Genomic DNA, 15,914 nt, shown 5'->3' with positions numbered 1-15,914 from the left:
TCTTCACAGGGGACGTCATATAATGGCCAGCATCAAGGCCTGGTATGTGAGTTGACAATGCATGATAAATGATGCTATGGCCATTTATAGACATGTACATCAATGCATATTTAATACTGATGTCAATAGTCAAATCTGCCGGTAGCCCTTTTAGTTGCATAGGTAACTGCATTATTATAGTGCTGATTGATGATGGACTTGCAGCACTGTTGCATCCCTCTAACAATAGCAAGTACTGACACACATGGGGCACAAGGAAATCCTACTTGTAGGAGGTATGTCTATGTTGTACTGGAATTAGCATGTGTCACGTAGCCATGGTCTACATACACTGACTGTCACGTACCCCAAGTCTCCTTGCTCTGCATGACACTCTTCGACATCTCCATGTGCACACTTGCCACCATTGCATGCACACAACACCACAACATACAAACCTATGCGAATGACACCCATCTGGTACGGTCCCTCACCCATGACCCAGCCCCGAACAAAAACAACCTCCATGAAGGAAAGATAGACGCAGCAGAATGGAAAAAGGTCAGTCAGCGGATACTGTAGACACACAATACAGAGGTTTCCATTCTTGGCAAATCAACATCCGCCAGGGACAACGCCTATTGGTCCACAACAATGGTGACTGCAAGAACACCCACGGAGCATACACCCCACTTGGGATACTTCCAGGTCTACTCACTCACAACTAACAAACAAGTGGACGTCATGTCATCCTTATGATTCTACACCCTGCACATGCTCGGATAGATATTCTGGTGGATCACCACCGGAACGTGTGAGACGGTCACCCAGGCCCTCATCAACAGCCAATTGTACAACGGGAAGCCCCTATACACAGGAACCACTGCCAGACTTCACTTACAATTACTACCCATAGTAAATGCATCGGCACAACTCATCCTCGACGGCCCTCACCACAGCTGCTATTCTACAGGCCATATTGACCAACACTGGGTCACCTTCAACACAAGGATCACGTTATGGCTCCTCACCCACACACACACACAGACACATGACATGGGCCCAGAATGACTCCTCAACCGCCTCTCGTTCTCACATCCTACCCGCCAACTCTGCTCCACCAGCCTCCCACTGGCCACCATCCCAAGGATTGACTCATCCACCACTGGACGTAGATCATCCTCATACCTGGGCACCAAGACATGAAAGTCCCTTGGCGCACAACTACGACTGACCAGGAACATCTTACCTTAATGAAAGAACTCAAGAGCTGCCTATTTCATCAGTAGCAGCACACCCCCTCCCTTCAGTGCCTTCAGACCCTCACACCTGAGTATGGTGCTCTATGGAGGTATAGATGTATAGTTTGATTGTGGTCTAATTTTATGTGATAGATACTTACAGCAGCACAAGATTTGTTACTGTGTCCCTTGCACACTGTAACACCTCATACATGTGACCCTTATCATTGAGTAAATGGATTTCCACATGGTGCCATTGAGTCCTTCACACTTCCATGCACATGTGATGTGTAAACATGCTGCATGCAAGAATGATGAATTTGGCACTGTCTGCATACTTGGCATGCATGAGGAGACATTTTAAGCATACAGACAAACATAGTAAGGATTTCTAACTCACCAATGGCCTTAGGATCCTTGAAGGACTCCACCTCACCCCTTGTGTATGGTGGTGGACCACCTACAAGGGAAAGACAATAGAGCAGATTCTCAGCGTATGTTGCATATTTCAACATAGTACAGAGATTACATGAGAGTCAGTGGTATCTTCAACATTGGCTTACGATGCATCCCATGAGGCAACCTGATTCATACAACAGTCTCTGGCTAAGTGCTTCACATGTGAAGCACACTCTTTGTTAGACCTGTCTGAATTTTTTGCGTAGTCCCTCCTCATTATTCTTTATTTTGTCCCCTTTTTGCCCCTCATACCCTTAATATTTTTGTGTCTACTATTTTTTATAGGTGTTGGTCAAGGGGATAGGTGTTCTTTTTCCCCCCATAATCTTTTACCTCAGGCCCAGAGGCCTGTTCTGACAGGGAAAGTTGGAGCCACAAAATGGTGGCTAACAACTGCCCTAACTGCCAAGTCCAGAACTTACCCATAGACCAGCATAGGGCATTCCAGAACCTTCTGGTCCATTCTGGACCACTGAAGGGCAGCCTATAAAAGGCGGAATGCGGGGCCGCCTTTTTGTCTACCTGTGAGAGTCAGCTGGAGGACAGGCTATCCTGGCAGGTGGGAGGAGACTAGTGTAAGGGTTGAACTCCTGGACTGGGAAGCAGCCTAATAATTCCACTTCTCTATTTCTCCAGTGGGTTCCTTGTCCTGTCCCCGCTGTGGAAGTTTAAGGGAGACCCTGGGCGCCTGACTGACCCCTAGCTTCAAAATAGTGGGGTGTAGGTAGGATAAGGAGACTGCGGCGCTGTGGAGCGCAGTCCTCTGCCCAGTGGTGGGAACTGAACTAAAGAGGGCTCCTGTTAACTGTCCAGTAAAAAGGGCTGGGGTCCTAGAGTGGAAAAAGCGCCCTGTGGCTTCATTCTGTGGAAGCCCCTTTGATCCCCCCTTTCCCTGTTGAGGGCAAGAAGTAAGCTTTTGACCTGGGTGGCACTGGGCATCTCTTACCTGTGTCAGGACTGGCAGGGAGCCGACACTTTACTAATTGACCAGTGGTTGGAGACTGGAGGAAGATTCCCTTGAGCCTGGGCAGCCTTGTGAGGCCAGCGCCGTAAACGGGACCCCGGGGGCACCTGTCGCGCTCTGTGTCGGCGTCCGGTGAATCCAGGAGTGAGAGTGAGCGCAGTGCTCATGCCCGGCGCCAGCGCGCTAATTCCCCACTGAATTGGGGGACTGCCTGGAGAGGAGGGGCCGAGGATTGAGCAGGCCCGGTGCGGAGTCGCTTTTCCCCCGCGCATGCGCAGTGGAGCCCATGGGTGTGGAAATCAACGTCGTCGTCCACCGCTGAGGAGAGCTGTGAGGAGGCGGCTTCGGCGAGTGGCTTGGACCGATCTGCGCGCCGAGGGTCAGATCCGTGGTGGTGAGGAGCAGCCTGTTAAGTGGCTGTTGCGCTGTGTTTAGCGCTTCGGTTTTGCTCCACAGGGGGCGGAGAGGCCGAGTAGGAGGAGAGAAGCATCTGAAAGGTACAGGGGGTGAGCGGAAGATCCGCCTGCTGGCCACCCTCACAAGTAAGCAGGGAGGAGTGAGGGGTAGCGTGGGAGAGCTGGTCAGGCCTCCTGATCGTCTGGCTTCCTCCCTACACTGATTATAATTGAGAGAGAGGAGGAGGGAGGAGAGCCTGGCAAACGAGAGGCTTAATTATTAAACACTAACTGACTCAAGAAGCCTGGTTACCAGTGGGGGTGTCAGGAGTATAACATCATAATCAACCCCTGGCTCTTGACCATCAATCACAGTTTGCCCCCCTCTGATGGAGTAGAGTGTCTGAAAAGCCAAAATGAAAGCATATTGCATAATTAACTGTCCTATGGAATTAGAAGGGTTACCTACCAGACCTGGTTGTGGTGCATATTTAACTGTAATGCGCTATTGGAATTAATTAACAACTAGCATAGTAATTTAAGAGTATTATTGCTATTGCTGAGACCAGTTGTAGAGTATAGATCATATTTAGAAACTATGCCTAATTAACTATTAGAAATTCTAGTAATGTAATGTGAATTCTTAATGCCAGTGACTCTGCTAAAAAGAATGCTAATACTGTGATGATATCTGCCTTTGCGTATATTGAGTAGTAGTTTCTCTTCCAAAACTTTAGCGGATTGTGATTTCACCTGACTGATGGTAAAGTACTGAACTGTAAAATCTAAAGCATAAAAGAATAGAAGATATTATTTTTATACAGCAGTACTATTTTCCTGAAATTTGGTGTAGTGTTGTTTTTGTGTGCTATTGCGTGAATTTACTTTTGGGTGGTCTGCAACCTTCACACTGTGCCTCTAGAAATTGCATGTCTTACCCCTAGGCCAGGCTACCCTAGGTGACCTGGCATCTCAGGTTCTAACACTCTTCCACTGCATGTATGACACACATGTGATCCCTTGTTTGTGGTGTCACATTGAGATGGCATTTGCCAAATACTTGCACACTTGTCCCATATCGATAATATGTTTGCATTGTGTAGATGTATGTGATTGTGCTTTTATGGGGGACTTCATTTATAAAGCAGCACACCATGGTGAACAAACGGCACAGATGCGCGAGGCATCTGTGTGGGAATTGTGGGCCATTGCTGGAGTTGCGTCGCAAGCGCAACGCAGCTCCAGCAAGGCACGGGGATGCACCATCTGCACAATGCTGCGTCAATACCTACGCCTGCTTCAAGCAGGCGCAGGGTTGTTACGCAGCATTGGCCAGAAAGTGAATGAGTGAAATTTCATAGATTTCACTCAGCCACTTTCATGAGGGGTTCCTGCGCAGGAAGGCCCCCCCCCCTGCGCAGGAACGCCTTCTTATGGCGCTGTGCTTTACGAAGTTGTGAATAGGGCGCTTTATTTGTGCGGCAGTTGGTCAAATGAAGTGACGCAATAGCGGTGCAAAGAGGCACACATGCCTCATTAATCTGGCTTTATGTATGTTGCATTTTTGTGTAGCTAATTATGTTTGATATTTAACAAATTAACACCAACCTGTAGTTGATGGTAAGGTGCTTATTTTTCTCAACATGCACAATTTTGCTTTTTGGAAGGTGGCAGGTGATGCACACACATGGCCATAGGGCATGTATGTGCACCATATGCACACACATATACTTTTGAGGACTGCAGCAGTGTGTCTTTGAGACAACCCTGCACCCTTGTAATAATTCACTTATGTCGATTAGCAAATAGCTGAATTGAAATAAGTGTATAGATTTTAAATTTTCCCTATGGCCCTCCTGGGCCATGGCAATGCATATGGAATTATCCCTTAATTGCTAAGGCTAAACATGCAAAGTTGCACATACGAAAGATTAATGGATTCCTAAAATAATAGTAATTTTTCTTAATACATACCATTTGTCAAATCATAAATATGGATTCCTTGCTAATCTCAAGTTTAGATTACCAAAAGGGTTTGTTGATAGATATGGCCCTATATCTGATGTCACAGGCTCAGCGTTGCAAGGGGATCATCAGTGAGACCCCTGTAGTTTCACAATTGAATAGCTTGACCTTACAATACAGCCCGTTAATACATTAAATAAATGTCATTTGACTTACCAATGGTTCCCTCGACCTCGATTCCAAGGTGGTCCAGGAGATCCTGCTCACGGTTGATGACATCAGCCCACCGATGCTTGTACTGTTGGAGGGTCCGGTCCACTCCAAATATTCGCAACATCTGGTACCTGACCCTCTCCCACCTCTGCTTCCTTTCTTGGGTTGGGTAACCCAGCAGTACCCTGCCTCCACTCCCAATCATGTTAGGGAGGTAGTGGACAATCAGCCACAGTAGCCCCCCATACTCCTGCTCAGTGAGGTTCCTAGACCTGGGTGACATTGTGACAAAGCACAAGCCACGCTGTGTGAATGCTACAAAAAAAATAGTGGCTTTCACAGGAATACCCCTAATAGTTTAAATCCACTAAACAGAACACTATTCCCCCTATTACTAACTTTGAAAACCCCTTAAAACAACACAAATCCCCCTATTAATGAATAATAAAACCCCTAAACAGACAGACACCCCTTTACACACAACACACAGGTAGACAATACTGAACACTACAGAGACAATTTGGACACAGTTAGCAAGACACACACTGTAAAACAACTGCAGGACAGGACAAAACTCTCAAGCACTTTGCAAACACACTCCTACACCTCTCAGAGACTACAAAGGAGTGAAAGAGAAAGCGAAAGTATCATATAACTTCCTGTTTTTGGGCAGGGCAGGCTGGTTACATCATTTCCTGTTGCGATGCGACTCGTTTCCGGTGATGCGTCATAATTGGCATGCAAATAAAACGTAATTATGTCGCATCGTTGACTTGAAGCATGGTACAGTTAAAATATTTCCCCTTACGGTGCGAACAGTTCTGGCGGAAGCGTCATTATTGTCATGCGACACTACCTTTATTATGTCGCATCATTGATTAGATGCATGGCTGACTGATGACATCTTTTCCCCTCAAGGTGCGACCAGTTCTGGTGGAAGCGTCATTATTGTAATGCGACACTACCTTTATTATGTCGCATCATTGATTAGATGCATGGCTGACTGATGACATATTTTCCCCTCAAGGTGCGACCAGTTCTGGTGGAAGCGTCATTATTGTAATGCGACACTACCTTTATTATGTCGCATCATTGATTAGATGCATGGCTGACTGATGACATATTTTCCCCTCAAGGTGCGACCAGTTCTGGTGGAAGCGTCATTATTGTAATGCGACACTACCTTTATTATGTCGCATCATTGATTAGATGCATGGCTGACTGATGACATCTTTTACTCCCAAGGTGCGACCAGTGTTATATGTAGATGTGACTTTATTGGCATGCGTCACTATCTTCATTAATGGCACATTGCAGTTATTATCTGACAATGTTGTAGCATATCTTAAGTGGTGTATGTTTTGACGCTGGCCAAAAGATGTGTGTTTACGCTTAGCGTGAAAGTGTCTCAACAGGAACACAAAATGTTTGTGTGTAAATATTTTATGTTTCTAAATTCTGCTGAGTCACACTATGACATGTGTTGACCAAAGTCACTTTGGTCCTTGTGTAACGTGACTTTTGTGCGTGGAGTCCGGAATGCATGGGTCAGATTGTGACGTACGCAGACCCAACGTCACTGTTGTGTGTAGAGTCATGAATGCATGGATGAGATTGTGAAGTATGATACACCTACTTAATTTATGTGCCTGCCACATTAGTTCTATTGTGCAAACCTGTGTGGGCACTGAGGTGTACTTTTTCATGGATGGTCATATTTAGCCTCACATCCACTGTGTAACATATTAATGAATGTAATGTTTGTCCTATTATTGAATTACCTCCAACATGACTTAGCAACATACAAGAAATGTTTCTTATTTTTACCTGCTGTGTGATTTCATAATGTGGGCTCATCTTCACCTGTGGTTTTATCATTTTCTGCACCACTAAATGGGGATGCCCCATCTCGCTGCTCCCATTTCCAGCTAAAGTCATCGAGAAGACCGTCAACAAGCAACTGGACGCCATCCTCAAGATGAACGGATCGCTCAACCTCTCGTAGTCTGGCCCAACCACAGCACCGAGAGGGCCCTGATCGCAGCCACCGATGACATCCCAGCCCTGCTAGACAGTGGAGACACAGCGGCCCTCATCCTCCTAGACCTCTCCATGGCCTGTCTGCCACCGTACCCTAGCGCAGCGCCTCAGCAACGTTGGACTCCAGGGGAAGGCACTGGAATGGATCACCTCGTTCCTCGCCGGAAGGACACAGAGAGTCCGCCTCCCCCCGTTCAGATCAGTAGCCACCACAGTCATCTGCGGCATTCCTCAATGCTCCTCGCTCAGCCCAACCCTCTTCAACGTCTACATGAACACCCTCGCTGCCATCGCACGCCAACACAACCTCTAGATCATCTCCTACACCGACAACACACAGCTGATCCTCTCCCTTACCAACGACCCCGCCACCGCCAGAGCCAACCTACACGAAGGGATGACAGACGTAGCCATGTGGATGAAGAACAGCCGCCTGAAATTGGACTTGGACAAGACAGTAGTCCTCATCCTGGGATCCTCACCCTCCGCCTGGGACGACTCCTGGTGGCCCCCCGCCCTGGCCAGCGCACCCAAAACGACAGACCACGCACGCAACCTGCCCTTCATCCTGGACTCCTCCCTCTCCATGACCAGACAAGTCAACGCAGTCTCCTCGTCGTGCTTCAACATCCTGCGCATGCTACGTGAGATCTTCCAGTGGATCCCCACCCAGACCAGAATGATTGTTACCCAGGCCCTCGTCACCAGCCGACTGGACTATAGCAACTCCCTCTACGCAGGAAGCACTGCCAGACTCCACTACACACTCCAGCGGTTTTAGAATGCCTCAGCACGACTCATCTTGGACATTCCCCATCGCTGCCACATCTCCGGAAACCTGAGAGATCTGCACTGGCACCCGGTCAAGAAGAGATTGTCCTTCCGTCTCCTCACCCACGCACACAAAGCCCGACACAACCAAGGCCCAGGATTCCTCAACATCCGCCTCAAATTCTACGCTCACACACACCAGCTTCAATCGACCGTCCACGCCCTCGCCGGCATCCCCCGCATCCGAAGAGCCACCACAGGAGGAAGGTCCTTCTCCTACCTGTCCACCATGACTTGGAACTCCCTCCGACCCACCTCCGCCTGACCCAGGACCACCTTGCCTTCAGGCAGTGGCTGAATACATGGCTGTTCGAGCAGTGGCGGACCCCCCCTCCCCTAGCGCCTTGAGACACTCCAGGTGAGTAGTGCGCTATATAATAGCTTTGATTGATTGATTGATTGTGTACTCCACATATGAGATTGTCATTCAACTTGCAGTATAAATTTTAGAAAACTAATCATACACAAGGGAGTAAAGGTAGTATGATGTATTTTTATTAATCCTTACAAAAACTCAAAATGCATGCTGAGGATGTTATTTTTGACATTGTTAAAAAAAATTATGCACTATGTCAGCACGTCTGCGGATGCCTGCTGCTGTGCTTTGGTTTACAGGAGCATGGCCGTCCTCCTGGTCCTCCTCCGGCATTTGTGGATTTAATTCAGGTCCCTCATCCCAGGGGACTTTTGTGAGCACACATATGTTGTGCAGTATTGCACAAGCCAAAATTAATTTGCACATGTCTCTGGTGAATACAGCATACGTCCACCAGACTTGTCCAGGCACCGAAACCTGGCCTTGAGCAGACCAAATGTTCTTTCGACAATGTTCCTGGTCCTGCAATGTGCTTGGTTGTACGCTACTTCCTGTGGCGACTGTGGGTTTCCATAAGGTGTCATCACCCATGGCTGGATGCCATATCCCTGGTCAGCTGTAATGGAATAAATGAGAAGGTACAATGAAATGCTTGTAATGGTTCTGGTCGAGTACAGGCCATATGTTGTGTGTAATATTTATTTTGACAGTGTCCATTGGGCATGGATGTTGCAGAGAACACACCCAGTGACTCACATGCAAGACACCTTTGGCACATAGTTATGCTGGGAAATGGACACAGATTTGGGCGGACATGCATTGACTCCCTATATGCCTCTACATGACCTTGGCCCTCTTTTTTGAAGGACTTGCGCCACTGGTGCCTGACTTTTTAATTTTTTTAAAGTTAGGCACCAGCAGCGCATGACCTAAATTAATTATGCCCCTTCTATTGATGTATATGTATATGGTAGTGCAACATTATTCCATCCATGTCCTCATTAAAGCGTAATTGAAGCAATATTAACAGTATGGTAGCATGGATGGTGCATTGTATCATACTCTTTTGCTTACCTACAAGTAGGCCATTGCCATACTGGCCATTCTTGAAGCGGTCATTTATGGTGCAGTTCCGGAATATGAAGGCATCATGTACACTGCCAGGGTATTTTGCCAGCACATTGGTGAATAGTCCACGGTGATCCACAATGGCCTGTACATTGATTGAATATGTATGTTTGCGATTTATGTACAAATGTGCTGTTGCTGCCGGAGGTACTAATTGCACATGTGTACAGTCAATGGCACCCAGCACATGGGGTAAGCCTGCTATGTCATAGAATCCTTGCTTGATCTCCATCTGCTGTTGTGGATTGTTGGGGAAACAGAGGTAGCGGGGTGTCAGTTGGATGATGGCATCCAGGACAGTTGGTAGGAATGATGAGAAAGCTGGCTGGGATATTCCTGCCACTTTGGCAACTGTTGTCTGGAAGGAGCCCGACGCTAGCATGTGCAACACAGCCAGGAGCTTTGCCTGTGGCGGTATGTTGGTAGGCCTGTTGGTTCCTACCTCTAGCCTTGGTCCAATGAGTCGCAGTAGATGTAGTATGGTCTGCTTCTTGAGGCGAAATAGACTTATGACCTCCTCATTCCTGAGGCCTCTCAGGACACTCCTTTGACGGAATAACCGCTCCTTTCTGCGGCGTTGCCTTGGGGGGGGGGGTTTTGTGGGGCAGGGGGTTGTGGTTGGATTCCTTGTGCTAGTCGTCTCCGTCTGGCAGCTACTCGCAGCATTACCACCTCCATGGTGTGGGGATTGTTGCAGCAATGTCCACTGTGGCCTCTCCTCTTGCTATGTGCCGATGCGTCATTTCCTGCGCGTCCGTTTTGCAGGCGCACCAATTCTGACGTAACCGCAACGATGCGCATTTTCCGCAACAGATGCGACAAAAGTGGATTGAGTCATTAATATGGATGCGTCACTTTTGCGCATGTTTCTCCGTCGTAACGCCCACCATGCATACATTAATACTTACGTGTCGCAGGGCATTTTCACGCAGTGGATTTCCGTGCGCAGTGGGTTGAAAGTGGCGCATCGTCGGAGATGCGCCACTTCATAAATATGGCGCATGCGTTGCGCCGACGATGCGCCATTATTTTTGACGCACCGCCGGCGCAAGCTCTTCATAAATGAGGGCCCAAACGTTTTGAGAATAACCTTTGAGCTGGGTCTTCTGGCGGTCTTTCTAGGTAGTAGTAATGAGCCTGCATTTTTTGGGACTTTCATTAATTATTTAGCCACATATATGATGTCTTCAGAGGCGTAGTACGGACCATGGGATGAAACTCATTTTGCTACCTCGCAGATATGTATTTATTTAACATACTCAGGCATGGAGAAGGTGGCTAGTGCTCTACAGTTCTACAAAATCTACAATGACAGCTTTAAATGTGAAGATTTGAAGACAGAACCACGAGTGGTGATGACTGAGAATAGAAGACAGAATTATGTGGCTGTTAGTGTTCCTAAGACTCAAGAGGTGGGTCCTTTGACATTTCAGCAACCTATGAAATGTTTATATCGAAAGCCATGCTATGGATGTTGCCTACACATAGAAAGTCCAACCCAAGGGGCACCATGGATGGAAAGGTCACTGGACCAGACTGCCGTGTCATCAGGGGGCACCTAAGAGGAAGATTGGAAGGTTTACATCCAATCTGCCACCCAGGGGAGTAGAAGGTATCATAAACATCAGTGCTTATATTTGTATTCTGTATGTGGTGGGAGGCTGACGAGTCCTAGAGTTGAGCTCTCCCTCAACCCATAGAATCAAAACAATCTTTTTGCTCTCTATGGGTCTCTATCAGACCTATTGATGGCTTGCCATAAATACCCTCAACGAATGTCATAATGCCCTCTGGACCATCAGAGTAAACACTTTTTTTAAAGGTATGTAGTAGGAGACTGGCCCTTTCTATCATTGGTCTGTCCCTAGACTCTGAGCCCTAGTCAGTTTTTCTACATTAGGACTTACCTCCTCTATGCCAGCCTATATATCAAAGGTATGATGAAGGACATTCCACTTTGAATGAGGGATAGCTGAAATACTTGGGCCTGGGGTTGGCCACCACCCACAGACGCTTTCCAGCACTGTGAATTTCTGACAACTAGACACCCAGGGGATTCCAGTGTAGTGTGACATTTGTAGATCCCCAAATGGATTCCTATGTTAAATGTCCTATAAATATCCAAGTATTGCTAAAAAAACACAATTCTCCCATATGTATGTGACAGAAATCTCAGGAACTTCCAGCCAATATCAATTGTTTCATCATTGTACAGTCCCACATTTCTCCCTATGTGTGTGGGTGGGTCTAACCTACCTGACTCAGTTCAGTTTTTTTTAGTTATTTTTTTTATTTTTTATTGAGTTTTTCCCCCTTTTATCCCTTGGTGGTGGGAAAGATGAACCATCAGAACATACGTACATCAAACGAGATACATACATAAAAGGAATAATTACATAAGAATAACAAATACAATGAAAAAAATGATCATGATTGATTAATTAATTTGCAACCCATTTTTCAAATGGTGCCCAGTTCTTAGAAGCAATCAGACGTCTTCTCTTTCCTCTGAAAGCCTGAACTGAAGTCCCAAGTTTATACCAGGCCAGCATCCTGGCTTTCCAATGACAAAAAGTAGGAGGTTCAGGATTTATCCAGAGTGATGTAACACAAAGTCTAACCATGGCCATAGAGATAAAAAGGAAAGCTTGCAAATGTCTTGTTTTTTCAATGGCCGTAGAATATTCATAGCCAGTAATTCCCATTTCAGCGGAAATATTAACTGAAATTTGAGTAATCTGCATAAGAAAAGTTTCAATTTGATTAATGAAAAGAGATAACTCCGGACAGCTATAAAACATATGAACAGAATCTGCAGAGGTAAATTTACATCTTGCACAAAACGAGCCTTTTCCCACACTAACAACCCCCCATCTAACAAGTTTTGCAGGTGTATAATAAAGATTGAACATAGCCATATAACTTTGTGAGCGAAGAGTACCTGATACCAAAACCAGCCTAGCTAATGCCAATGGAAATTTTAAGTCTATAGAAGGTACTCCGAATTTTATCGCCCATTTATTGTTCTGATCATGTAGATCATCAGGAAGTTGGAATAGGAAAGATTGGTATAAACTGCCGATTTTCATTTGCCTTCTAATAGATTCAACTATAGCAAGTTTTTGAAACATTGTTGGATTTTGAGAAAGCTTTTTATCCAGAAAACTTCTCAATTGAAGATATTTGAAAAAATGATGAGAATGCAAATGATATTTCTCTTTTAAGAAGGTAAAGGAAGCTATTTGCCCTAGATCGGCTAGATCACTAATCTCCTTTAACCCAAGGGCTATCCAAGTGTTTGCCACCCCCTCTTGAAATATCATTGGGAGTAGTCCAGAGGCAGTAAATGGAGTATAGTAAGTGAGCTTAGGGATACGAAAGTGTCGACGAACTTTTTGCCATACCGAGAATAATGCCCACAGTACCTTAAATCTAGTTTTTTTTAAATAGCTCGGTTCAAGTATACGAGTAAGTACCCCTTTTGTGGAGTCTCCCAATGATATTGAATTTATTGAAGGTGAGAGATGGACCGGGAGCTCAGCAGTAACCCCTAATAGAGGGACAGCAAAGTGTTGGACCATGGCTGCCCAATAATAAAGGGTTAAATTTGGGACTGTCCACCCCCCACGGTCCTGCGGGAGACAAGTCCACTTAGCTGCCCGTTTTGGTTTACGATATGACCACAAGAATCATTGGCAAATTCTTTCTGCTTTCTTTAAAATTGAAGAAGGGATTATTAATGGGATAGATCTAAAAAGATATAAGAATTTAGGGAGAACAAACATTTTAAGGATATTGGACCGACCGAACAACGAGAGATGTAAGTGATCCAACCGCTCTAATTTGTTATGAAGAGAATCAATAGTAGAGGAATAGTTCAGATCTAAGATCTGATCTACATCAGACGAGATTTGAACACCAAGATATGTTGCTTCCGAGGTTATGGGAACCTGAGAAATGGGCATAGCCATAGATTGTAGAATTTGAGTTTTTGTAATGTTTAATTTATAGCCTGAGATTAGGCCGAATTCAGCTGCAAGAATCTCCAATGCAGGAAAAGATTGAGCGACATTATCTGTTAAAACTATAATATCATCAGCATATGCCAATGACTTATATTTAGTTCCATGAACAATAACAGGAGTGATAGTCTGGGAATTTTCTATTAAACATAAAAAAGATAAATAAATAAAGCAAAAAGAAGAGGAGAACAGGCGCATCCTTGCCTGGTGCCCCTGCTGATAGGAAAATAATGTGATTCACTCCCAGAGATACGGATTTTAGCGATTGGGGATATATACAGAGCTTGTAGAGCTTTGACAAACTTTGGTGTGTAGCCCTTCCAGGATAAAACACCCCATAAATACCCCCAGGAGACCCTGTCAAACGCCTTCTCGGCGTCTAACAGGATCACCCCGAGGGGAGAGTTTGTAGTCTTTGCCCAATCTAAGAGGGATACTACTCGCCTGATGTGATCCGTCGTATCCCGACCAGGAATGAACCCGTGTTGACGGATAGAAACCAGGGAGAGAATTGTTTGATTTAAACGAAGAGCCAGTATCCTTGAGTAGATTTTGGAATCTGTGTTAATTAATGCTATTGGTCGATATGAAGCTGGATTTAATTCATCCTTACCTTTCTTTCTAAAAAGTACGATAGTGGAATGTCGCCAAGAATCGGGAATTGATCCCGTCTGGGCGAGACGGAAAACTTCTAGCATTTGCTGCTTGAATAGATGTGAGAAAGTTTTATAAAATTCTAAATGAATGAGGTCTGGGCCTGCGGCTTTACCGTTAGAAAGGGATTTCATGACGATCAGAACTTCCTCCCAGCTAATAGGTTCAGCTAGGATTTGATTCTGGTCGTCCGTAACTTTTTGGGTGTCCATAAATTGAAAAAATTGATTTAAAGCAGTTTGTTGGTGTAAAGTTATATTGATATCTTCCGTATATAGAGTTGAATAGAAATCAGCAAAAACGTTTACAACACCGGTAGGTGTGTCCTGAGTAATGCCAGAACTGTCTTTAACCCTAATAATCTGGTTGGCTACCGCCCTTTGTTGTAAACGTTTTGCTAAAACCTTACCAGAGTTTTCACCCAGTTCATACATTGAAGTTCGGAATTGAAAGTATTTAGTTGCTATATCTTTGTAAAAAGGCTCTAATAGGTTAGATTTAGCTATAGCAACTAATTTGATGCTAGCTGCTGTGTCTTCCCCCATACGAATATTAGAACTTAAATCCAATTCAGCTTGTTCGAGAGCTGCAAGTCTGGTTTTGAGAATTTGTTGCTCGGTCTTCCGACGATAAGAAGCAAATCTTTTAGTTTCGCCGCGTAATGCGGCTTTGAATGTATCCCAAACAATGCCGACCGAAGCAGTACCCGTATTAATTGAAAAGAACTCTAAGATCCATAAATTAAATTGTTCTTGATATAATTTATCGGTTAGTAGTTTCCTGTCAAATGTCCATGATCTAATTTGATTAATGGGGTGATCCCAGGGAACAGTAAACACGATAGGATTGTGGTCGGATATAGTTCTTGGATTGGTTTCAATGTTAATAGACCCAACAATTTGGAGGAAAGTAAAAACATAATCAATACGAACCATTTTATTGTGGGGTATTGAGTAAAAAGTATAGCCCTCTTGATTTGGACGATGATAATGCCATGTATCCAACAAACCATGTTCAATCAGGAGAATCCAAAGTGCCTTATAAACTTGGGGCTTTCGTCCAACATATATATTGCGCTTTATTATATCTAGATGGCTAGGAATGTTTATATTGATGTCCCCACAAACAAACAACGGATGAGGCCAGATGGCTAATTCTATGTTTAGATTCCTTATAACCTGTGGGTCATCTAAATTAGAGGCATATATGGAGCAGATAGAGAGCAAACGGCCATTAATCGCTAATTCTACTATTAACCATCTACCAAAATTATCTTGTTTTACTCTTTTAACGCAGCCTAACCCGGTCTTTAAAATAATAGCAACTCCCCTGATTATAGAGGTTTGTCGGGTACAGGCCGCTAGCTCATAACCTAGGAATCTAAGATATGCCCGGTTGCCCCAAGGGATATGGGTTTCCTGCAGGCAGATGATATCTGCCTGCATCACCTTCAGTAACTCAAAAAAGATTCTACGTTTCTTAGGGTCATTTAATCCACAGATATTCCAGGTTGCACACTTCAATGTACGAGGAGCCATGAGATTTGATCAAAAAGTGACAGCCCTAAGCAACTATGATTAGAATCAAACTGTTTTTTTTTGCTGAAAGATGAAAAGATTGTTGTTGCACCAAATAGATTCAAAAAATAGAACCAATTATGCATGAATAACATGGTCATCTCTGTCCACCACCACCACACCACCCCAC

This window comes from Lissotriton helveticus, chromosome 2_1 (genome assembly GCF_964261635.1).
Source record: "Lissotriton helveticus chromosome 2_1, aLisHel1.1, whole genome shotgun sequence".
Classification (NCBI taxonomy): Eukaryota; Metazoa; Chordata; class Amphibia; order Caudata; family Salamandridae; genus Lissotriton; species Lissotriton helveticus.
The sequence above is the reverse complement of the archived record's forward strand: the minus strand, read 5'-3'. Positions refer to the sequence as shown.